Raw genomic sequence first — 16,360 nt, 5'->3', positions numbered from 1 at the left:
CTCCTCACTAATGACACCAATCCACAGTAAAAAGCCATGGCGTGGCGTCGTGGCTTAGCTGGTCATAGCGCCTGTCTAGTAAACAGGAAGTCCTGGGTTCAAGTCCCAGCGGTGCCTTTCCTTTATGTAAGCAGTTGTTAGGTCATGACATTTAGCCTCCTGCTGAAGAGCAACTGTCAAAACTTTAACACATACTGGGCTCTGTGGCGCAATGGATAGCGCATTGGACTTGTAGACGCAGGTGTGTGGCCATTCAAAGGTTGTGGGTTCGAGTCCCCCCAGAGTCGTTTTTTCTTTGAAAACAACAAAATTCATTGCTCCTCACTAATGACACCAATCCACAGTAAAAAGCCATGGCGTGGTGCCGTGGCTTAGCTGGTCATAGCGCCTGTCTAGTAAACAGGAAGTCCTGGGTTCAAATCCCAGCGGTGCCTTTCTATTATGTAAGCAGTTGTTAGGTCATGACATTCAGCCTCATGCTGAAGAGCAACTGTCAAAACTTTAACACATACTGGGCTCTGTGGCGCAATGGATAGCGCATTGGACTTCTAGACGCAGGTGTGTGGCCATTCAAAGGTTGTGGGTTCGAGTCCCACCAGAGTCGTTTTTTCTTTGAAAACAACAAAATTCATCGCTCCTCACTAATGACACCAATCCACAGTAAACAGCCATGGCGTTGCGCCGTGGCTTAGCTGGTCATAGCGCCTGTCTAGTAAACAGGAAATCCTGGGTTCAAATCCCAGCGGTGCCTTTCCTTTATGTAAGCAGTTGTTAGGTCATGACATTTAGCCTCCTGCTGAAGAGCAACTGTCAAAACTTTAACACATGCTGGGCTCTGTGGCGCAATGGATAGCGCATTGGACTTCTAGACGCAGGTGTGTGGCCATTCAAAGGTTGTGGGTTCGAGTCCCACCAGAGTCATTTTTTCTTTGAAAACAACAAAATTCATCGCTCCTCACTAATGACACCAATCCACAGTAAAAAGCCATGGCGTGGCGCCGTGGCTTAGCTGGTCATAGCGCCTGTCTAGTAAACAGGAAATCCTGGGTTCAAATCCCAGCGGTGCCTTTCCTTTATGTAAGCAGTTGTTAGGTCATGACATTTAGCCTCCTGCTGAAGAGCAACTGTCAAAACTTTAACACATGCTGGGCTCTGTGGCGCAATGGATAGCGCATTGGACTTCTAGACGCAGGTGTGTGGCCATTCAAAGGTTGTGGGTTCGAGTCCCCCCAGAGTCGTTTTTTCTATGAAAACAACAAAATTCATCGCTCCTCACTAATGACACCAATCCACAGTAAAAAGCCATGGCGTGGCGCTGTGGCTTAGCTGGTCATAGCGCCTGTCTAGTAAACAGGAAGTCCTGGGTTCAAATCCCAGCGGTGCCTTTCTATTATGTAAGCAGTTGTTAGGTCATGACATTCAGCCTCATGCTGAAGAGCAACTGTCAAAACTTTAACACATACTGGGCTCTGTGGCGCAATGGATAGCGCATTGGACTTCTAGACGCAGGTGTGTGGCCATTCAAAGGTTGTGGGTTCGAGTCCCACCAGAGTCTTTTTTTCTTTGAAAACAACAAAATTCATCGCTCCTCACTAATGACACCAATCCACAGTAAACAGGCATGGCGTGGCGCCGTGGCTTAGCTGGTCATAGCGCCTGTCTAGTAAACAGGAAATCCTGGGTTCAAATCCCAGCGGTGCCTTTCCATTATGTAAGCAGTTGTTAGGTCATGACATTTAGCCTCCTGCTGAAGAGCAACTGTCAAAACTTTAACACATGCTGGGCTCTGTGGCGCAATGGATAGCGCATTGGACTTCTAGATGCAGGTGTGTGGCCATTCAAAGGTTGTGGGTTTGAGTCCCACCAGAGTCATTTTTCTTTGAAAACAACAAAATTCATCGCTCCTCACTAATGACACCAATCCACAGTAAAAAGCCATGGCGTGGCGCCGTGGCTTAGCTGGTCATAGCGCCTGTCTAGTAAACAGGAAGTCCTGGGTTCAAGTCCCAGCGGTGCCTTTCCTTTATGTAAGCAGTTGTTAGGTCATGACATTTAGCCTCCTGCTGAAGAGCAACTGTCAAAACTTTAACACATACTGGGCTCTGTGGCGCAATGGATAGCGCATTGGACTTCTAGACGCAGGTGTGTGGCCATTCAAAGGTTGTGGGTTCGAGTCCCCCCAGAGTCGTTTTTTCTTTGAAAACAACAAAATTCATTGCTCCTCACTAATGACACCAATCCACAGTAAAAAGCCATGGCGTGGTGCCGTGGCTTAGCTGGTCATAGCGCCTGTCTAGTAAACAGGAAGTCCTGGGTTCAAATCCCAGCGGTGCCTTTCTATTATGTAAGCAGTTGTTAGGTCATGACATTCAGCCTCATGCTGAAGAGCAACTGTCAAAACTTTAAAACATACTGGGCTCTGTGGCGCAATGGATAGCGCATTGGACTTCTAGACGCAGGTGTGTGGCCATTCAAAGGTTGTGGGTTCGAGTCCCACCAGAGTCGTTTTTTCTTTGAAAACAACAAAATTCATCGCTCCTCACTAATGACACCAATCCACAGTAAACAGCCATGGCGTTGCGCCGTGGCTTAGCTGGTCATAGCGCCTGTCTAGTAAACAGGAAATCCTGGGTTCAAATCCCAGCGGTGCCTTTCCTTTATGTAAGCAGTTGTTAGGTCATGACATTTAGCCTCCTACTGAAGAGCAACTGTCAAAACTTTAACACATGCTGGGCTCTGTGGCGCAATGGATAGCGCATTGGACTTCTAGACGCAGGTGTGTGGCCATTCAAAGGTTGTGGGTTCGAGTCCCACCAGAGTCATTTTTTCTTTGAAAACAACAAAATTCATCGCTCCTCACTAATGACACCAATCCTCAGTAAAAAGCCATGGCGTGGCGCCGTGGCTTAGCTGGTCATAGCGCCTGTCTAGTAAACAGGAAATCCTGGGTTCAAATCCCAGCGGTGCCTTTCCTTTATGTAAGCAGTTGTTAGGTCATGACATTTAGCCTCCTGCTGAAGAGCAACTGTCAAAACTTTAACACATGCTGGGCTCTGTGGCGCAATGGATAGCGCATTGGACTTCTAGACGCAGGTGTGTGGCCATTCAAAGGTTGTGGGTTCGAGTCCCACCAGAGTCGTTTTTTCTTTGAAAACAACAAAATTCATCGCTCCTCACTAATGACACCAATCCACAGTAAAAAGCCATGGCGTGGCGCCATGGGTTAGCTGGTCATAGCGCCTGTCTAGTAAACAGGAAGTCCTGGGTTCAAGTCCCAGCGGTGCCTTTCTATTATGTAAGCAGTTGTTAGGTCATGACATTCAGCCTCATGCTGAAGAGCAACTGTCAAAACTTTAAAACATACTGGGCTCTGTGGCGCAATGGATAGCGCATTGGACTTCTAGACGCAGGTGTGTGGCCATTCAAAGGTTGTGGGTTCGAGTCCCACCAGAGTCGTTTTTTCTTTGAAAACAACAAAATTCATCGCTCCTCACTAATGACACCAATCCACAGTAAACAGCCATGGCGTTGCGCCGTGGCTTAGCTGGTCATAGCGCCTGTCTAGTAAACAGGAAATCCTGGGTTCAAATCCCAGCGGTGCCTTTCCTTTATGTAAGCAGTTGTTAGGTCATGACATTTAGCCTCCTACTGAAGAGCAACTGTCAAAACTTTAACACATGCTGGGCTCTGTGGCGCAATGGATAGCGCATTGGACTTCTAGACGCAGGTGTGTGGCCATTCAAAGGTTGTGGGTTCGAGTCCCACCAGAGTCATTTTTTCTTTGAAAACAACAAAATTCATCGCTCCTCACTAATGACACCAATCCTCAGTAAAAAGCCATGGCGTGGCGCCGTGGCTTAGCTGGTCATAGCGCCTGTCTAGTAAACAGGAAATCCTGGGTTCAAATCCCAGCGGTGCCTTTCCTTTATGTAAGCAGTTGTTAGGTCATGACATTTAGCCTCCTGCTGAAGAGCAACTGTCAAAACTTTAACACATGCTGGGCTCTGTGGCGCAATGGATAGCGCATTGGACTTCTAGACGCAGGTGTGTGGCCATTCAAAGGTTGTGGGTTCGAGTCCCACCAGAGTCGTTTTTTCTTTGAAAACAACAAAATTCATCGCTCCTCACTAATGACACCAATCCACAGTAAAAAGCCATGGCGTGGCGCCATGGGTTAGCTGGTCATAGCGCCTGTCTAGTAAACAGGAAGTCCTGGGTTCAAGTCCCAGCGGTGCCTTTCTATTATGTAAGCAGTTGTTAGGTCATGACATTCAGCCTCATGCTGAAGAGCAACTGTCAAAACTTTAACACATACTGGGCTCTGTGGTGCAATGGATAGCGCATTGGACTTCTAGACGCAGGTGTGTGGCCATTCAAAGGTTGTGGGTTCGAGTCCCACCAGAGTCGTTTTTTCTTTGAAAACAACAAAATTCATCGCTCCTCACTAATGACACCAATCCACAGTAAAAAGCCATGGCGTGGCGCCGTGGCTTAGCTGGTCATAGCGCCTGTCTAGTAAACAGGAAGTCCTGGGTTCAAATCCCAGCGGTGCCTTTTTATTATGTAAGCAGTTGTTAGGTCATGACATTCAGCCTCATGCTGAAGAGCAACTGTCAAAACTTAAACACATACTGGGCTCTGTGGCGCAATGGATAGCGCATTGGACTTCTAGACGCAGGTGTGTGGCCATTCAAAGGTTGTGGGTTCGAGTCCCACCAGAGTCGTTTTTTCTTTGAAAACAACAAAATTCATCGCTCCTCACTAATGACACCAATCCACAGTAAAAAGCCATGGCGTGGCGCCGTGGCTTAGCTGGTCATAGCGCCTGTCTAGTAAACAGGAAGTCCTGGGTTCAAGTCCCAGCGGTGCCTTTCCTTTATGTAAGCAGTTGTTAGGTCATGACATTTAGCCTCCTGCTGAAGAGCAACTGTCAAAACTTTAACACATACTGGACTCTGTGGCGCAATGGATAGCGCATTGGACTTCTAGACGCAGGTGTGTGGCCATTCAAAGGTTGTGGGTTCGAGTCCCACCAGAGTCGTTTTTTCTTTGAAAACAACAAAATTCATCGCTCCTCACTAATGACACCAATCCATAGTAAAAAGCCATGGCGTGGCGCCATGGGTTAGCTGGTCATAGCGCCTGTCTAGTAAACAGGAAGTCCTGGGTTCAAATCCCAGCGGTGCCTTTCTATTATGTAAGCAGTTGTTAGGTCATGACATTCAGCCTCATGCTGAAGAGCAACTGTCAAAACTTTAACACATACTGGGCTCTGTGGCGCAATGGATAGAGCATTAGACATCTAGATGCAGGTGTGTGGCCATTCAAAGGTTGTGGGTTCAAGTCCCCCCAGAGTCGTTTTTTCTTTGAAAACAACAAAATTCATCGCTCCTCACTAATGACACCAATCCACAGTAAACAGCCATGGCGTGGCGCCGTGGCTTAGCTGGTCATAGCGCCTGTCTAGTAAACAGGAAATCCTGGGTTCAAATCCCAGCGGTGCCTTTCCTTTATGTAAGCAGTTGTTAGGTCATGACATTTAGCCTCCTGCTGAAGAGCAACTGTCAAAACTTTAACACATACTGGGCTCTGTGGCGCAATGGATAGCGCATTGGACTTCTAGATGCAGGTGTGTGGCCATTCAAAGGTTGTGGGTTCGAGTCCCACCAGAGTCGTTTTTTCTTTGAAAACAACAAAATTCATCGCTCCTCACTAATGACACCAATCCACAGTAAACAGCCATGGCGTGGCGCCGTGGCTTAGCTGGTCATAGCGCCTGTCTAGTAAACAGGAAATCCTGGGTTCAAATCGCAGCGGTGCCTTTCCTTTATGTAAGCAGTTGTTAGGTCATGACATTTAGCCTCCTGCTGAAGAGCAACTGTCAAAACTTTAACACATGCTGGGCTCTGTGGCGCAATGGATAGCGCATTGGACTTCTAGACGCAGGTGTGTGGCCATTCAAAGGTTGTGGGTTCGAGTCCCACCAGAGTCATTTTTTCTTTGAAAACAACAAAATTCATCGCTCCTCACTAATGACACCAATCCACAGTAAAAAGCCATGGCGTGGCGCCGTGGCTTAGCTGGTCATAGCGCCTGTCTAGTAAACAGGAAGTCCTGGGTTCAAGTCCCAGCGGTGCCTTTCCTTTATGTAAGCAGTTGTTAGGTCATGACATTTAGCCTCCTGCTGAAGAGCAACTGTCAAAACTTTAACACATACTGGGCTCTGTGGCGCAATGGATAGCGCATTGGACTTCTAGATGCAGGTGTGTGGCCATTCAAAGGTTGTGGGTTCGAGTCCCACCAGAGTCGTTTTTTCTTTGAAAACAACAAAATTCATCGCTCCTCACTAATGACACCAATCCACAGTAAACAGCCATGGCGTGGCGCCGTGGCTTAGCTGGTCATAGCGCCTGTCTAGTAAACAGGAAATCCTGGGTTCAAATCGCAGCGGTGCCTTTCCTTTATGTAAGCAGTTGTTAGGTCATGACATTTAGCCTCCTGCTGAAGAGCAACTGTCAAAACTTTAACACATGCTGGGCTCTGTGGCGCAATGGATAGCGCATTGGACTTCTAGACGCAGGTGTGTGGCCATTCAAAGGTTGTGGGTTCGAGTCCCACCAGAGTCATTTTTTCTTTGAAAACAACAAAATTCATCGCTCCTCACTAATGACACCAATCCACAGTAAAAAGCCATGGCGTGGCGCCGTGGCTTAGCTGGTCATAGCGCCTGTCTAGTAAACAGGAAGTCCTGGGTTCAAGTCCCAGCGGTGCCTTTCCTTTATGTAAGCAGTTGTTAGGTCATGACATTTAGCCTCCTGCTGAAGAGCAACTGTCAAAACTTTAACACATACTGGGCTCTGTGGCGCAATGGATAGCGCATTGGACTTCTAGATGCAGGTGTGTGGCCATTCAAAGGTTGTGGGTTCGAGTCCCACCAGAGTCGTTTTTTCTTTGAAAACAACAAAATTCATCGCTCCTCACTAATGACACCAATCCACAGTAAAAAGCCATGGCGTGGCGCCGTGGCTTAGCTGGTCATATCGCCTGTCTAGTAAACAGGAAGTCCTGGGTTCAAATCCCAGCGGTGCCTTTCTATTATGTAAGCAGTTGTTAGGTCATGACATTCAGCCTCATGCTGAAGAGCAACTGTCAAAACTTTAACACATACTGGGCTCTGTGGCGCAATGGATAGCGCATTGGACTTCTAGATGCAGGTGTGTGGCCATTCAAAGGTTGTGGGTTCGAGTCCCACCAGAGTTGTTTTTTCTTTGAAAACAACAAAATTCATCGCTCCTCACTAATGACACCAATGCACAGTAAAAAGCCATGGCGCGGCGCCGTGGCTTAGCTGGTCATAGCGCCTGTCTAGTAAACAGGAAGTCCTGGGTTCAAATACCAGGGGTGCCTTTCCTTTATGTAAGCAGTTGTTAGGTCATGACATTTAGCCTCCTGCTGAAGAGCAACTGTCAAAACTTTAACACATACTGTGCTCTGTGGCGCAATGGATAGCGCATTGGACTTCTAGACGCAGGTGTGTGGCCATTCAAAGGTTGTGGGTTCGAGTCCCCCCAGAGTCGTTTTTTCTTTGAAAACAACAAAATTCATCGCTCCTCACTAATGACACCAATCCACAGTAAAAAGCCATGGCGTGGCGCCGTGGCTTAGCTGGTCATAGCGCCTGTCTAGTAAACAGGAAGTCCTGGGTTCAAATCCCAGCGGTGCCTTTCCTTTATGTAAGCAGTTTTTAGGTCATGACATTTAGCCTCCTGCTGAAGAGCAACTGTCAAAACTTTAACACATACTGGGCTCTGTGGCGCAATGGATAGCGCATTAGACTTCTAGACGCAGGTGTGTGGCCATTCAAAGGTTGTGGGTTCGAGTCCCACCAGAGTCGTTTTTTCTTTGAAAACAACAAAATTCATCGCTCCTCACTAATGACACCAATCCACAGTAAAAAGCCATGGCGTGGCGCCGTGGCTTAGCTGGTCATAGCACCTATCTAGTAAACAGGAAGTCCTGGGTTCAAATCCCAGCGGTGCCTTTCTATTATGTAAGCAGTTGTTAGGTCATGACATTTAGCCTCCTGCTGAAGAGCAACTGTCAAAACTTTAACACATACTGGGCTCTGTGGCGCAATGGATAGCGCATTGGACTTCTAGATGCAGGTGTGTGGCCATTCAAAGGTTGTGGGTTCGAGTCCCACCAGAGTCGTTTTTTCTTTGAAAACAACAAAATTCATCGCTCCTCACTAATGACACCAATCCACAGTAAACAGCCATGGCGTGGCGCCGTGGCTTAGCTGGTCATAGCGCCTGTCTAGTAAACAGGAAATCCTGGGTTCAAATCGCAGCGGTGCCTTTCCTTTATGTAAGCAGTTGTTAGGTCATGACATTTAGCCTCCTGCTGAAGAGCAACTGTCAAAACTTTAACACATGCTGGGCTCTGTGGCGCAATGGATAGCGCATTGGACTTCTAGATGCAGGTGTGTGGCCATTCAAAGGTTGTGGGTTCGAGTCCCACCAGAGTCATTTTTTCTTTGAAAACAACAAAATTCATCGCTCCTCACTAATGACACCAATCCACAGTAAAAAGCCATGGCGTGGCGCCGTGGCTTAGCTGGTCATAGCGCCTGTCTAGTAAACAGGAAGTCCTGGGTTCAAGTCCCAGCGGTGCCTTTCCTTTATGTAAGCAGTTGTTAGGTCATGACATTTAGCCTCCTGCTGAAGAGCAACTGTCAAAACTTTAACACATACTGGGCTCTGTGGCGCAATGGATAGCGCATTGGACTTCTAGATGCAGGTGTGTGGCCATTCAAAGGTTGTGGGTTCGAGTCCCACCAGAGTCGTTTTTTCTTTGAAAACAACAAAATTCATCGCTCCTCACTAATGACACCAATCCACAGTAAAAAGCCATGGCGTGGCGCCGTGGCTTAGCTGGTCATATCGCCTGTCTAGTAAACAGGAAGTCCTGGGTTCAAATCCCAGCGGTGCCTTTCTATTATGTAAGCAGTTGTTAGGTCATGACATTCAGCCTCATGCTGAAGAGCAACTGTCAAAACTTTAACACATACTGGGCTCTGTGGCGCAATGGATAGCGCATTGGACTTCTAGATGCAGGTGTGTGGCCATTCAAAGGTTGTGGGTTCGAGTCCCACCAGAGTTGTTTTTTCTTTGAAAACAACAAAATTCATCGCTCCTCACTAATGACACCAATGCACAGTAAAAAGCCATGGCGCGGCGCCGTGGCTTAGCTGGTCATAGCGCCTGTCTAGTAAACAGGAAGTCCTGGGTTCAAATACCAGGGGTGCCTTTCCTTTATGTAAGCAGTTGTTAGGTCATGACATTTAGCCTCCTGCTGAAGAGCAACTGTCAAAACTTTAACACATACTGTGCTCTGTGGCGCAATGGATAGCGCATTGGACTTCTAGACGCAGGTGTGTGGCCATTCAAAGGTTGTGGGTTCGAGTCCCCCCAGAGTCGTTTTTTCTTTGAAAACAACAAAATTCATCGCTCCTCACTAATGACACCAATCCACAGTAAAAAGCCATGGCGTGGCGCCGTGGCTTAGCTGGTCATAGCGCCTGTCTAGTAAACAGGAAGTCCTGGGTTCAAATCCCAGCGGTGCCTTTCCTTTATGTAAGCAGTTTTTAGGTCATGACATTTAGCCTCCTGCTGAAGAGCAACTGTCAAAACTTTAACACATACTGGGCTCTGTGGCGCAATGGATAGCGCATTAGACTTCTAGACGCAGGTGTGTGGCCATTCAAAGGTTGTGGGTTCGAGTCCCACCAGAGTCGTTTTTTCTTTGAAAACAACAAAATTCATCGCTCCTCACTAATGACACCAATCCACAGTAAAAAGCCATGGCGTGGCGCCGTGGCTTAGCTGGTCATAGCACCTATCTAGTAAACAGGAAGTCCGGGGTTCAAATCCCAGCGGTGCCTTTCTATTATGTAAGCAGTTGTTAGGTCATGACATTTAGCCTCCTGCTGAAGAGCAACTGTCAAAACTTTAACACATACTGGGCTCTGTGGTGCAATGGATAGCGCATTGGAAGTCCCACCAGAGTCGTTTTTTCTTTGAAAACAACAAAATTCATCGCTCCTCACTAATGACACCAATGCACAGTAAAAAGCCATGGCGTGTCGCCGTGGCTTAGCTGGTCATAGCGCCTGTCTAGTAAACAGGAAGTCCTGGGTTCAAATCCCAGCGGTGCCTTTCCTTTATGTAAGCAGTTGTTAGGTCATGACATTTAGCCTCCTGCTGAAGAGCAACTGTCAAAACTTTAACACATACTGGGCTCTGTGGCGCAATGGATAGCGCATTAGACTTCTAGACGCAGGTGTGTGGCCATTCAAAGGTTGTGTGTTCGAGTCCCACCAGAGTCTTTTTTCTTTGAAAACAACAAAATTCATCGCTCCTCACTAATGACACCAATCCACAGCTAAAAGCCATGGCGTGGCGCCGTGGCTTAGCTGGTCATAGCGCCTGTCTAGTAAACAGGAAGTCCTGGGTTCAAATCCCAGCGGTGCCTTTCCTTTATGTAAGCAGTTGTTAGGTCATGACATTTAGCCTCCTGCTGAAGAGCAACTGTCAAAACTTTAACACATACTGGGCTCTGTGGCGCAATGGATAGCGCATTGGACTTCTAGATGCAGGTGTGTGGCCATTCAAAGGTTGTGGGTTCGAGTCCCACCAGAGTCGTTTTTTCTTTGAAAACAACAAAATTCATCGCTCCTCACTAATGACACCAATCCACAGTAAAAAGCCATGGCGTGGCGCCGTGGCTTAGCTGGTCATATCGCCTGTCTAGTAAACAGGAAGTCCTGGGTTCAAATCCCAGCGGTGCCTTTCTATTATGTAAGCAGTTGTTAGGTCATGACATTCAGCCTCATGCTGAAGAGCAACTGTCAAAACTTTAACACATACTGGGCTCTGTGGCGCAATGGATAGCGCATTGGACTTCTAGATGCAGGTGTGTGGCCATTCAAAGGTTGTGGGTTCGAGTCCCACCAGAGTTGTTTTTTCTTTGAAAACAACAAAATTCATCGCTCCTCACTAATGACACCAATGCACAGTAAAAAGCCATGGCGCGGCGCCGTGGCTTAGCTGGTCATAGCGCCTGTCTAGTAAACAGGAAGTCCTGGGTTCAAATACCAGGGGTGCCTTTCCTTTATGTAAGCAGTTGTTAGGTCATGACATTTAGCCTCCTGCTGAAGAGCAACTGTCAAAACTTTAACACATACTGTGCTCTGTGGCGCAATGGATAGCGCATTGGACTTCTAGACGCAGGTGTGTGGCCATTCAAAGGTTGTGGGTTCAAGTCCCCCCAGAGTCGTTTTTTCTTTGAAAACAACAAAATTCATCGCTCCTCACTAATGACACCAATCCACAGTAAAAAGCCATGGCGTGGCGCCGTGGCTTAGCTGGTCATAGCGCCTGTCTAGTAAACAGGAAGTCCTGGGTTCAAATCCCAGCGGTGCCTTTCCTTTATGTAAGCAGTTTTTAGGTCATGACATTTAGCCTCCTGCTGAAGAGCAACTGTCAAAACTTTAACACATACTGGGCTCTGTGGCGCAATGGATAGCGCATTAGACTTCTAGACGCAGGTGTGTGGCCATTCAAAGGTTGTGGGTTCGAGTCCCACCAGAGTCGTTTTTTCTTTGAAAACAACAAAATTCATCGCTCCTCACTAATGACACCAATCCACAGTAAAAAGCCATGGCGTGGCGCCGTGGCTTAGCTGGTCATAGCACCTATCTAGTAAACAGGAAGTCCTGGGTTCAAATCCCAGCGGTGCCTTTCTATTATGTAAGCAGTTGTTAGGTCATGACATTTAGCCTCCTGCTGAAGAGCAACTGTCAAAACTTTAACACATACTGGGCTCTGTGGCGCAATGGATAGCGCATTGGACTTCTAGATGCAGGTGTGTGGCCATTCAAAGGTTGTGGGTTCGAGTCCCACCAGAGTCGTTTTTTCTTTGAAAACAACAAAATTCATCGCTCCTCACTAATGACACCAATCCACAGTAAACAGCCATGGCGTGGCGCCGTGGCTTAGCTGGTCATAGCGCCTGTCTAGTAAACAGGAAATCCTGGGTTCAAATCGCAGCGGTGCCTTTCCTTTATGTAAGCAGTTGTTAGGTCATGACATTTAGCCTCCTGCTGAAGAGCAACTGTCAAAACTTTAACACATGCTGGGCTCTGTGGCGCAATGGATAGCGCATTGGACTTCTAGATGCAGGTGTGTGGCCATTCAAAGGTTGTGGGTTCGAGTCCCACCAGAGTCATTTTTTCTTTGAAAACAACAAAATTCATCGCTCCTCACTAATGACACCAATCCACAGTAAAAAGCCATGGCGTGGCGCCGTGGCTTAGCTGGTCATAGCACCTATCTAGTAAACAGGAAGTCCGGGGTTCAAATCCCAGCGGTGCCTTTCTATTATGTAAGCAGTTGTTAGGTCATGACATTTAGCCTCCTGCTGAAGAGCAACTGTCAAAACTTTAACACATACTGGGCTCTGTGGTGCAATGGATAGCGCATTGGAAGTCCCACCAGAGTCGTTTTTTCTTTGAAAACAACAAAATTCATCGCTCCTCACTAATGACACCAATGCACAGTAAAAAGCCATGGCGTGTCGCCGTGGCTTAGCTGGTCATAGCGCCTGTCTAGTAAACAGGAAGTCCTGGGTTCAAATCCCAGCGGTGCCTTTCCTTTATGTAAGCAGTTGTTAGGTCATGACATTTAGCCTCCTGCTGAAGAGCAACTGTCAAAACTTTAACACATACTGGGCTCTGTGGCGCAATGGATAGCGCATTAGACTTCTAGACGCAGGTGTGTGGCCATTCAAAGGTTGTGTGTTCGAGTCCCACCAGAGTCTTTTTTCTTTGAAAACAACAAAATTCATCGCTCCTCACTAATGACACCAATCCACAGCTAAAAGCCATGGCGTGGCGCCGTGGCTTAGCTGGTCATAGCGCCTGTCTAGTAAACAGGAAGTCCTGGGTTCAAATCCCAGCGGTGCCTTTCTATTATGTAAGCAGTTGTTAGGTCATGACATTCAGCCTCATGCTGAAGAGCAACTGTCAAAACTTTAACACATACTGGGCTCTGTGGCGCAATGGATAGAGCATTGAACATCTAGATGCAGGTGTGTGGCCATTCAAAGGTTGTGGGTTCAAGTCCCACCAGAGTCGTTTTTTCTTTGAAAACAACAAAATTCATCGCTCCTCACTAATGACACCAATGCACAGTAAAAAGCCATGGCGTGGCGCCGTGGCTTAGCTGGTCATAGCGCCTGTCTAGTAAACAGGAAGTCCTGGGTTCAAATCCCAGCGGTGCCTTTCCTTTATGTAAGCAGTTGTTAGGTCATGACATTTAGCCTCCTGCTGAAGAGCAACTGTCAAAACTTTAACACATGCTGGGCTCTGTGGCGCAATGGATAGCGCATTGGACTTCTAGACGCAGGTGTGTGGCCATTCAAAGGTTGTGGGTTCGAGTCCCACCAGAGTCGTTTTTTCTTTGAAAACAACAAAATTCATCGCTCCTCACTAATGACACCAATCCACAGTAAAAAGCCATGGCGTGGCGCCGTGGCTTAGCTGGTCATATCGCCTGTCTAGTAAACAGGAAGTCCTGGGTTCAAATCCCAGCGGTGCCTTTCTATTATGTAAGCAGTTGTTAGGTCATGACATTCAGCCTCATGCTGAAGAGCAACTGTCAAAACTTTAACACATACTGGGCTCTGTGGCGCAATGGATAGCGCATTGGACTTCTAGATGCAGGTGTGTGGCCATTCAAAGGTTGTGGGTTCGAGTCCCACCAGAGTTGTTTTTTCTTTGAAAACAACAAAATTCATCGCTCCTCACTAATGACACCAATGCACAGTAAAAAGCCATGGCGCGGCGCCGTGGCTTAGCTGGTCATAGCGCCTGTCTAGTAAACAGGAAGTCCTGGGTTCAAATACCAGGGGTGCCTTTCCTTTATGTAAGCAGTTGTTAGGTCATGACATTTAGCCTCCTGCTGAAGAGCAACTGTCAAAACTTTAACACATACTGTGCTCTGTGGCGCAATGGATAGCGCATTGGACTTCTAGACGCAGGTGTGTGGCCATTCAAAGGTTGTGGGTTCGAGTCCCCCCAGAGTCGTTTTTTCTTTGAAAACAACAAAATTCATCGCTCCTCACTAATGACACCAATCCACAGTAAAAAGCCATGGCGTGGCGCCGTGGCTTAGCTGGTCATAGCGCCTGTCTAGTAAACAGGAAGTCCTGGGTTCAAATCCCAGCGGTGCCTTTCCTTTATGTAAGCAGTTTTTAGGTCATGACATTTAGCCTCCTGCTGAAGAGCAACTGTCAAAACTTTAACACATACTGGGCTCTGTGGCGCAATGGATAGCGCATTAGACTTCTAGACGCAGGTGTGTGGCCATTCAAAGGTTGTGGGTTCGAGTCCCACCAGAGTCGTTTTTTCTTTGAAAACAACAAAATTCATCGCTCCTCACTAATGACACCAATCCACAGTAAAAAGCCATGGCGTGGCGCCGTGGCTTAGCTGGTCATAGCACCTATCTAGTAAACAGGAAGTCCGGGGTTCAAATCCCAGCGGTGCCTTTCTATTATGTAAGCAGTTGTTAGGTCATGACATTTAGCCTCCTGCTGAAGAGCAACTGTCAAAACTTTAACACATACTGGGCTCTGTGGTGCAATGGATAGCGCATTGGAAGTCCCACCAGAGTCGTTTTTTCTTTGAAAACAACAAAATTCATCGCTCCTCACTAATGACACCAATGCACAGTAAAAAGCCATGGCGTGTCGCCGTGGCTTAGCTGGTCATAGCGCCTGTCTAGTAAACAGGAAGTCCTGGGTTCAAATCCCAGCGGTGCCTTTCCTTTATGTAAGCAGTTGTTAGGTCATGACATTTAGCCTCCTGCTGAAGAGCAACTGTCAAAACTTTAACACATACTGGGCTCTGTGGCGCAATGGATAGCGCATTAGACTTCTAGACGCAGGTGTGTGGCCATTCAAAGGTTGTGTGTTCGAGTCCCACCAGAGTCTTTTTTCTTTGAAAACAACAAAATTCATCGCTCCTCACTAATGACACCAATCCACAGCTAAAAGCCATGGCGTGGCGCCGTGGCTTAGCTGGTCATAGCGCCTGTCTAGTAAACAGGAAGTCCTGGGTTCAAATCCCAGCGGTGCCTTTCCTTTATGTAAGCAGTTGTTAGGTCATGACATTTAGCCTCCTGCTGAAGAGCAACTGTCAAAACTTTAACACATACTGGGCTCTGTGGCGCAATGGATAGCGCATTGGACTTCTAGATGCAGGTGTGTGGCCATTCAAAGGTTGTGGGTTCGAGTCCCACCAGAGTCGTTTTTTCTTTGAAAACAACAAAATTCATCGCTCCTCACTAATGACACCAATCCACAGTAAAAAGCCATGGCGTGGCGCCGTGGCTTAGCTGGTCATATCGCCTGTCTAGTAAACAGGAAGTCCTGGGTTCAAATCCCAGCGGTGCCTTTCTATTATGTAAGCAGTTGTTAGGTCATGACATTCAGCCTCATGCTGAAGAGCAACTGTCAAAACTTTAACACATACTGGGCTCTGTGGCGCAATGGATAGCGCATTGGACTTCTAGATGCAGGTGTGTGGCCATTCAAAGGTTGTGGGTTCGAGTCCCACCAGAGTTGTTTTTTCTTTGAAAACAACAAAATTCATCGCTCCTCACTAATGACACCAATGCACAGTAAAAAGCCATGGCGCGGCGCCGTGGCTTAGCTGGTCATAGCGCCTGTCTAGTAAACAGGAAGTCCTGGGTTCAAATACCAGGGGTGCCTTTCCTTTATGTAAGCAGTTGTTAGGTCATGACATTTAGCCTCCTGCTGAAGAGCAACTGTCAAAACTTTAACACATACTGTGCTCTGTGGCGCAATGGATAGCGCATTGGACTTCTAGACGCAGGTGTGTGGCCATTCAAAGGTTGTGGGTTCGAGTCCCCCCAGAGTCGTTTTTTCTTTGAAAACAACAAAATTCATCGCTCCTCACTAATGACACCAATCCACAGTAAAAAGCCATGGCGTGGCGCCGTGGCTTAGCTGGTCATAGCGCCTGTCTAGTAAACAGGAAGTCCTGGGTTCAAATCCCAGCGGTGCCTTTCCTTTATGTAAGCAGATTTTAGGTCATGACATTTAGCCTCCTGCTGAAGAGCAACTGTCAAAACTTTAACACATACTGGGCTCTGTGGCGCAATGGATAGCGCATTAGACTTCTAGACGCAGGTGTGTGGCCATTCAAAGGTTGTGGGTTCGAGTCCCACCAGAGTCGTTTTTTCTTTGAAAACAACAAAATTCATCGCTCCTCACT

The 16,360-nt window shown here is 47.4% G+C and overlaps 40 non-coding genes across 40 annotated transcripts; all 40 read left to right on the top strand.

Moving 5' to 3' along the window:
• Positions 1–197: 197 nt before the first annotated feature.
• trnat-ugu (transfer RNA threonine (anticodon UGU)) lies at positions 198–287 on the top strand. Its single transcript is given in 2 exon segments — positions 198–234; positions 252–287. It is a non-coding gene; the product is annotated as a tRNA-Thr (tRNA).
• Positions 288–514: 227 nt separating this feature from the next.
• trnar-ucu (transfer RNA arginine (anticodon UCU)) lies at positions 515–604 on the top strand. Its single transcript is given in 2 exon segments — positions 515–551; positions 569–604. It is a non-coding gene; the product is annotated as a tRNA-Arg (tRNA).
• Positions 605–831: 227 nt separating this feature from the next.
• Positions 832–921, top strand: trnar-ucu (transfer RNA arginine (anticodon UCU)). The gene is given in 2 exon segments: positions 832–868; positions 886–921. It is a non-coding gene; the product is annotated as a tRNA-Arg (tRNA).
• A 544-nt stretch (positions 922–1,465) lies between these two features.
• trnar-ucu (transfer RNA arginine (anticodon UCU)) lies at positions 1,466–1,555 on the top strand. The gene is given in 2 exon segments: positions 1,466–1,502; positions 1,520–1,555. It is a non-coding gene; the product is annotated as a tRNA-Arg (tRNA).
• Positions 1,556–1,782: 227 nt separating this feature from the next.
• Positions 1,783–1,872, top strand: trnar-ucu (transfer RNA arginine (anticodon UCU)). Its single transcript is given in 2 exon segments — positions 1,783–1,819; positions 1,837–1,872. It is a non-coding gene; the product is annotated as a tRNA-Arg (tRNA).
• Positions 1,873–2,415: 543 nt separating this feature from the next.
• Positions 2,416–2,505, top strand: trnar-ucu (transfer RNA arginine (anticodon UCU)). The gene is given in 2 exon segments: positions 2,416–2,452; positions 2,470–2,505. It is a non-coding gene; the product is annotated as a tRNA-Arg (tRNA).
• Positions 2,506–2,732: 227 nt separating this feature from the next.
• trnar-ucu (transfer RNA arginine (anticodon UCU)) lies at positions 2,733–2,822 on the top strand. The gene is given in 2 exon segments: positions 2,733–2,769; positions 2,787–2,822. It is a non-coding gene; the product is annotated as a tRNA-Arg (tRNA).
• Positions 2,823–3,049: 227 nt separating this feature from the next.
• trnar-ucu (transfer RNA arginine (anticodon UCU)) lies at positions 3,050–3,139 on the top strand. Its single transcript is given in 2 exon segments — positions 3,050–3,086; positions 3,104–3,139. It is a non-coding gene; the product is annotated as a tRNA-Arg (tRNA).
• A 227-nt stretch (positions 3,140–3,366) lies between these two features.
• trnar-ucu (transfer RNA arginine (anticodon UCU)) lies at positions 3,367–3,456 on the top strand. The gene is given in 2 exon segments: positions 3,367–3,403; positions 3,421–3,456. It is a non-coding gene; the product is annotated as a tRNA-Arg (tRNA).
• A 227-nt stretch (positions 3,457–3,683) lies between these two features.
• On the top strand, positions 3,684–3,773 carry trnar-ucu (transfer RNA arginine (anticodon UCU)). The gene is given in 2 exon segments: positions 3,684–3,720; positions 3,738–3,773. It is a non-coding gene; the product is annotated as a tRNA-Arg (tRNA).
• Positions 3,774–4,000: 227 nt separating this feature from the next.
• Positions 4,001–4,090, top strand: trnar-ucu (transfer RNA arginine (anticodon UCU)). Its single transcript is given in 2 exon segments — positions 4,001–4,037; positions 4,055–4,090. It is a non-coding gene; the product is annotated as a tRNA-Arg (tRNA).
• A 390-nt stretch (positions 4,091–4,480) lies between these two features.
• trnat-agu (transfer RNA threonine (anticodon AGU)) lies at positions 4,481–4,554 on the top strand. The gene has a single exon. It is a non-coding gene; the product is annotated as a tRNA-Thr (tRNA).
• Positions 4,555–4,634: 80 nt separating this feature from the next.
• On the top strand, positions 4,635–4,724 carry trnar-ucu (transfer RNA arginine (anticodon UCU)). The gene is given in 2 exon segments: positions 4,635–4,671; positions 4,689–4,724. It is a non-coding gene; the product is annotated as a tRNA-Arg (tRNA).
• Positions 4,725–4,951: 227 nt separating this feature from the next.
• On the top strand, positions 4,952–5,041 carry trnar-ucu (transfer RNA arginine (anticodon UCU)). The gene is given in 2 exon segments: positions 4,952–4,988; positions 5,006–5,041. It is a non-coding gene; the product is annotated as a tRNA-Arg (tRNA).
• Positions 5,042–5,585: 544 nt separating this feature from the next.
• On the top strand, positions 5,586–5,675 carry trnar-ucu (transfer RNA arginine (anticodon UCU)). Its single transcript is given in 2 exon segments — positions 5,586–5,622; positions 5,640–5,675. It is a non-coding gene; the product is annotated as a tRNA-Arg (tRNA).
• A 227-nt stretch (positions 5,676–5,902) lies between these two features.
• Positions 5,903–5,992, top strand: trnar-ucu (transfer RNA arginine (anticodon UCU)). Its single transcript is given in 2 exon segments — positions 5,903–5,939; positions 5,957–5,992. It is a non-coding gene; the product is annotated as a tRNA-Arg (tRNA).
• Positions 5,993–6,219: 227 nt separating this feature from the next.
• trnar-ucu (transfer RNA arginine (anticodon UCU)) lies at positions 6,220–6,309 on the top strand. Its single transcript is given in 2 exon segments — positions 6,220–6,256; positions 6,274–6,309. It is a non-coding gene; the product is annotated as a tRNA-Arg (tRNA).
• A 227-nt stretch (positions 6,310–6,536) lies between these two features.
• On the top strand, positions 6,537–6,626 carry trnar-ucu (transfer RNA arginine (anticodon UCU)). The gene is given in 2 exon segments: positions 6,537–6,573; positions 6,591–6,626. It is a non-coding gene; the product is annotated as a tRNA-Arg (tRNA).
• Positions 6,627–6,853: 227 nt separating this feature from the next.
• Positions 6,854–6,943, top strand: trnar-ucu (transfer RNA arginine (anticodon UCU)). The gene is given in 2 exon segments: positions 6,854–6,890; positions 6,908–6,943. It is a non-coding gene; the product is annotated as a tRNA-Arg (tRNA).
• A 707-nt stretch (positions 6,944–7,650) lies between these two features.
• trnat-agu (transfer RNA threonine (anticodon AGU)) lies at positions 7,651–7,724 on the top strand. The gene has a single exon. It is a non-coding gene; the product is annotated as a tRNA-Thr (tRNA).
• A 397-nt stretch (positions 7,725–8,121) lies between these two features.
• trnar-ucu (transfer RNA arginine (anticodon UCU)) lies at positions 8,122–8,211 on the top strand. Its single transcript is given in 2 exon segments — positions 8,122–8,158; positions 8,176–8,211. It is a non-coding gene; the product is annotated as a tRNA-Arg (tRNA).
• Positions 8,212–8,438: 227 nt separating this feature from the next.
• On the top strand, positions 8,439–8,528 carry trnar-ucu (transfer RNA arginine (anticodon UCU)). The gene is given in 2 exon segments: positions 8,439–8,475; positions 8,493–8,528. It is a non-coding gene; the product is annotated as a tRNA-Arg (tRNA).
• Positions 8,529–8,755: 227 nt separating this feature from the next.
• On the top strand, positions 8,756–8,845 carry trnar-ucu (transfer RNA arginine (anticodon UCU)). The gene is given in 2 exon segments: positions 8,756–8,792; positions 8,810–8,845. It is a non-coding gene; the product is annotated as a tRNA-Arg (tRNA).
• Positions 8,846–9,072: 227 nt separating this feature from the next.
• On the top strand, positions 9,073–9,162 carry trnar-ucu (transfer RNA arginine (anticodon UCU)). The gene is given in 2 exon segments: positions 9,073–9,109; positions 9,127–9,162. It is a non-coding gene; the product is annotated as a tRNA-Arg (tRNA).
• Positions 9,163–9,552: 390 nt separating this feature from the next.
• trnat-agu (transfer RNA threonine (anticodon AGU)) lies at positions 9,553–9,626 on the top strand. Its single transcript has one exon. It is a non-coding gene; the product is annotated as a tRNA-Thr (tRNA).
• An 833-nt stretch (positions 9,627–10,459) lies between these two features.
• Positions 10,460–10,533, top strand: trnat-agu (transfer RNA threonine (anticodon AGU)). The gene has a single exon. It is a non-coding gene; the product is annotated as a tRNA-Thr (tRNA).
• Positions 10,534–10,613: 80 nt separating this feature from the next.
• Positions 10,614–10,703, top strand: trnar-ucu (transfer RNA arginine (anticodon UCU)). The gene is given in 2 exon segments: positions 10,614–10,650; positions 10,668–10,703. It is a non-coding gene; the product is annotated as a tRNA-Arg (tRNA).
• Positions 10,704–10,930: 227 nt separating this feature from the next.
• trnar-ucu (transfer RNA arginine (anticodon UCU)) lies at positions 10,931–11,020 on the top strand. The gene is given in 2 exon segments: positions 10,931–10,967; positions 10,985–11,020. It is a non-coding gene; the product is annotated as a tRNA-Arg (tRNA).
• Positions 11,021–11,410: 390 nt separating this feature from the next.
• On the top strand, positions 11,411–11,484 carry trnat-agu (transfer RNA threonine (anticodon AGU)). Its single transcript has one exon. It is a non-coding gene; the product is annotated as a tRNA-Thr (tRNA).
• Positions 11,485–11,881: 397 nt separating this feature from the next.
• On the top strand, positions 11,882–11,971 carry trnar-ucu (transfer RNA arginine (anticodon UCU)). Its single transcript is given in 2 exon segments — positions 11,882–11,918; positions 11,936–11,971. It is a non-coding gene; the product is annotated as a tRNA-Arg (tRNA).
• A 227-nt stretch (positions 11,972–12,198) lies between these two features.
• On the top strand, positions 12,199–12,288 carry trnar-ucu (transfer RNA arginine (anticodon UCU)). The gene is given in 2 exon segments: positions 12,199–12,235; positions 12,253–12,288. It is a non-coding gene; the product is annotated as a tRNA-Arg (tRNA).
• Positions 12,289–12,951: 663 nt separating this feature from the next.
• trnat-agu (transfer RNA threonine (anticodon AGU)) lies at positions 12,952–13,025 on the top strand. The gene has a single exon. It is a non-coding gene; the product is annotated as a tRNA-Thr (tRNA).
• A 243-nt stretch (positions 13,026–13,268) lies between these two features.
• On the top strand, positions 13,269–13,342 carry trnat-agu (transfer RNA threonine (anticodon AGU)). The gene has a single exon. It is a non-coding gene; the product is annotated as a tRNA-Thr (tRNA).
• An 80-nt stretch (positions 13,343–13,422) lies between these two features.
• On the top strand, positions 13,423–13,512 carry trnar-ucu (transfer RNA arginine (anticodon UCU)). Its single transcript is given in 2 exon segments — positions 13,423–13,459; positions 13,477–13,512. It is a non-coding gene; the product is annotated as a tRNA-Arg (tRNA).
• Positions 13,513–13,739: 227 nt separating this feature from the next.
• Positions 13,740–13,829, top strand: trnar-ucu (transfer RNA arginine (anticodon UCU)). Its single transcript is given in 2 exon segments — positions 13,740–13,776; positions 13,794–13,829. It is a non-coding gene; the product is annotated as a tRNA-Arg (tRNA).
• Positions 13,830–14,219: 390 nt separating this feature from the next.
• Positions 14,220–14,293, top strand: trnat-agu (transfer RNA threonine (anticodon AGU)). Its single transcript has one exon. It is a non-coding gene; the product is annotated as a tRNA-Thr (tRNA).
• Positions 14,294–15,126: 833 nt separating this feature from the next.
• trnat-agu (transfer RNA threonine (anticodon AGU)) lies at positions 15,127–15,200 on the top strand. Its single transcript has one exon. It is a non-coding gene; the product is annotated as a tRNA-Thr (tRNA).
• Positions 15,201–15,280: 80 nt separating this feature from the next.
• On the top strand, positions 15,281–15,370 carry trnar-ucu (transfer RNA arginine (anticodon UCU)). Its single transcript is given in 2 exon segments — positions 15,281–15,317; positions 15,335–15,370. It is a non-coding gene; the product is annotated as a tRNA-Arg (tRNA).
• Positions 15,371–15,597: 227 nt separating this feature from the next.
• trnar-ucu (transfer RNA arginine (anticodon UCU)) lies at positions 15,598–15,687 on the top strand. The gene is given in 2 exon segments: positions 15,598–15,634; positions 15,652–15,687. It is a non-coding gene; the product is annotated as a tRNA-Arg (tRNA).
• A 390-nt stretch (positions 15,688–16,077) lies between these two features.
• trnat-agu (transfer RNA threonine (anticodon AGU)) lies at positions 16,078–16,151 on the top strand. Its single transcript has one exon. It is a non-coding gene; the product is annotated as a tRNA-Thr (tRNA).
• The last annotated feature ends 209 nt before the right edge of the window (positions 16,152–16,360 follow it).

The sequence above is a fragment of the Brachyhypopomus gauderio genome, unplaced genomic scaffold (assembly GCF_052324685.1).
Source record: "Brachyhypopomus gauderio isolate BG-103 unplaced genomic scaffold, BGAUD_0.2 sc98, whole genome shotgun sequence".
Classification (NCBI taxonomy): Eukaryota; Metazoa; Chordata; class Actinopteri; order Gymnotiformes; family Hypopomidae; genus Brachyhypopomus; species Brachyhypopomus gauderio.
This window is presented reverse-complemented; position numbering and strand designations above follow the sequence as displayed.